The following is a 3,760-nucleotide window of genomic DNA, read 5'->3' as shown; positions in this document are numbered from 1 at the left end:
CCACAGTGCCTTTTACCAGGACAATAAAGGCAATGACATTCAAAGGTCTTTCCTACAAAAACATATGTTCCTTGAACAGACAGCCAATATAGCTTCTTATTCCAAATCAATTCCACCAGAATACAGAAATGCATTACATTTAGTCCCTTAGAAAGCAAGCCTTGACATAACTGCAGAAAATAAATGGCTGCAGAGGAGACTCCAGGAAATTGGATAAAGCACCAAAACAGGAATCATTGTTTTCCAAAGTAGTAAGCCCAAGGCAAGTTCTGCTACAGACAGAAAAGAAATTATATTAACTACGTTAGCTTGGTCAGAAGGGAAATTTCTCGGCTGTTAATTTGTATTCAGCACTGATTTAGTAAACATAGGCATTCTTGAAGGTTGGCTCAGTGAAATGGGTTTTGTAGGGTGCCAGTTAGAAGTTTATTAGAGGGGTGCATGTCCTGAGAAAACTGTCATATGTTAAGTGGACGGAACTGGTTAATTAAGTGCTTACAAAGAAAAAGAAGAAGAAACTGACACAAGCAGCAAATAATTATATTGCTGCACCTTGTATCTGATCCCAGAACTAGGATGGGAAATTGTGTATTTCTTTTAATATTGTTGGTCAATGCCAACCAAAATAGGCCCCTATTTCTTGCCAGACGATATTAATAGTTAGTGGCAGCTTTAATTAACCTCTACTTTTTGCCTCTCAACCGTGTTAGTTAGTGACAGCACATAATATGTCACTCCATGACTTTTGCACTGCGGCCAGAGCAACTTATAGGCTCAGCTTGCTTCTTGGAGCTGCTGCAATATGTTTTAACACTGCTCCTCTTCTGGGCTACTCAGCTGGAACCACTCTGTCTTGGGTAGTTGAATTAGTGATCTTGCTCTTTCAAACCCCAAATAGATACCATTTGTCCTCACAGAAGGTGGTGAATAATACAGAGCCCAGAACTGCAGGGAGATGCCTTATGAAGGCCCCTGCACACATGGCAACAGAGTCCAGTAGGCCGAAGAGAGTGGCAGTGGTTTTCCTTCAGATAATATCTTCTATTAGCTTATAAAACTGGAAACACTGGGCATCTTCCAGCAGTTTGAGTTTTTCCAGTTTACATAGGCTTAGAAAAAAAGTCACCTTAGAATATTTTGTCACTCTCATTAACAAACTCTCATGCAGACCTCGCCAACTCTTTTCTACTTTTAACTCTCTACTATGTCCTCCACCGCCACCACCCACTAACTCACTCACTGCCCAGGACATTGCCATTCATATAAAAAACAAAATAGATACAATTCGGGATTAGATCACCACTGTGCAGTCACCTTCCCCTATTCATGTACCAAACCCTCCATCACACTTGTTACTTTCCTCTTTTGACCCAGTCACCACAGAGGAGGTTACAAAGCTTCTCTCTGACACCCACCTCACTACTTGCCCCCTGGACCCTGTTCCCTCACCGCTACTTTAATCTTTAATCTCTTTAATATCTTTAATCTCTCTACTGGAATCTTTCCTACCCCACTCAAATTACTGTTATGTCTTCCTTATATTGTAAAGCGCTGCGCAAACAGTTGGCGCAATATAAATACTATGTAATAATAATACTTTGGTCACCCTCTTGCTCTATCCTAGACTCTCTTGCTCACATTTTCAATCTCTCACTCTCTACTGGAATCTTTCCCTCCCCTCTGAAGCATGCACTGGTCACCCCAATAGCCAAAAAACCCTCAATGGACCCTACCGACCTAAATCATCTCAGACCAATCTCCTTACTCCCATTCACCTCCAAACTCCTCAAACGCCTCATCTACAGCCGACTAAGTTGCCACCTCGCTGATAACAACCTTCTTGACCCCTTACAATCTGGCTTTCGGCCCCTACACTCCACGTGAAGACTATCCCACCTCAACCTAACTGCTCAACCATCACGTTCTCAAACAATTGAGCTACCTCCTCATGTATCACTTGCCACTCCCTGTTAGATGGTAAGCCCTCAGGGCAGGGCCCTCCTTATCATCTTGTCTTGAATTGTATTGTATTGTGATGGTCATGTCTTCCTTATATTGTAAAGTGCTGCGCAAACTGCTGGCGCGATATAAATCTTGTATAATAATAATGCTAATGACTTCAGAGTTTAAATAAATAAGCCATGAGTTTTAGTTGGACGGAATATGAGCTACAGAAAATAATGTTTCCCCATAAGTTCAAGTCATGCATCTCTCATGAATAATTTGACAGTCCTTCATTCGGCAACCTATAGATGCCAACATAGCAGGCAAAATGACTAGCTATTTTACTATGTGAAGATGCCTGTTCTGATGGGAATCAAATGTGTAAGTCTTCTCAAAATCTGCCTATGAAAGTAGGACTGAAGCCAAAACTTTTTTTAGTTTTCAATAGAGTAAGGGAGCTCTGGAACTTTTTACCCCAACCTGTCCAACTGTCGCCCACCTTGACTGCCTTTAGGCATTCCCTAAAGACTCATCTCTTCAGGGAAGACTATCCCACCTCAACCTAACTGCTCAACCATCACGTTCTCAAACAATTCATCCCCACACAGCTCCCTCCTCATGTATCACTTCCCCCTCCCTTTAGATTGTAAGCCCTCACAAGCAGGGCCCTCCTTACCATCTTGTGTTGATTTGTATTGTGATTGTAAGGTCTTCCTTATATTGTAAAGCATAGTTACACAGTTACATAGTATTTGAGGTTGAATAAAGACATTAGTCCATCAAGTCCAACCTATTAGGATCTCATTCTAGGAGTACCTGTACCCCTGTATATTACCTGTACCCCTGTATATTACGGTCCCTTAAGAAATCGTCCAAAAGTTTCTTGAACAATTCCACATTATTTGCTGAAATCACCGCCTGTGGCAGTGAGTTCCAGACCCTAACTGATCTTACTGTGAAGAACCCCCTTCGCCCCTTGTGCTGGAATTTTTTTTCCACCAATTTTAGGTGATGGCCTCTAGTTTTTGTAACGGAGTTAATTTTAAACAGTTTATCGCTAATGTTGCTACCACCATTGAACATTTTGTACATGGAAATCATATCCCCCCTTAATCTCCTCACCTCTAATGTGAGGAGATTAAGCGCTGTGCAAATTGTTGGCGCTATATAAATCCTGCATAATAATAATAATATGTGAAAGGATTACATGCAATTAGGAATCAATCAATTGTGTATCCAGGGAGAGATACAGGATTGTTTTTGTAACTGCATGTAATCATATCACATACAATTACATGCGGGATGCAGGCCTCTATATGCAGCGGCTGTCACCTGATCATTAACTTGAATGGGTGACAGTTGCTGCATGTAAATGCCAGATTAGGGATTCCTGTGCAGGAAAAGGCACGTTTGTGATGCAGGAATCTCTAGTCGCACCTAAAATATACACTATATTGCCAAAAGTATTGGGACGCCTGCCTTTACACGCACATGAACTTTAATGGCATCCCAGTCTTAGTCCGTAGGGTTCAATATTGAGTATGCCCACCCTTTGCAGGTAGAACAGCTTCAACTCTTCTGGGAAGGCGTCCACAAGGTTTAGGAGTGTGTCTATGAGAATGTTTGACCATTCTTCCAGAAGCGCATTTGTGAGGTCAGGTACTGATGTTGGATGAGAAGGCCTGGCTCGCAGTCTCCACTCTAATTCATCCCAAAGGTGTTCTATCGGGTTGAGATCAAAACTCTGTGCAGGCCAGCAGGGCCGGATTTACTCTCCCTGCCGCCCCAAGGCCAGGTTCTGCCTTGCTTTGTGCCC

The sequence above is a fragment of the Nanorana parkeri genome, unplaced genomic scaffold, assembly GCF_000935625.1.
Source record: "Nanorana parkeri isolate BGI_ZX_2015 unplaced genomic scaffold, ASM93562v1 scaffold888, whole genome shotgun sequence".
NCBI lineage: Eukaryota > Metazoa > Chordata > Amphibia > Anura > Dicroglossidae > Nanorana > Nanorana parkeri.
This window is presented reverse-complemented; position numbering follows the sequence as displayed.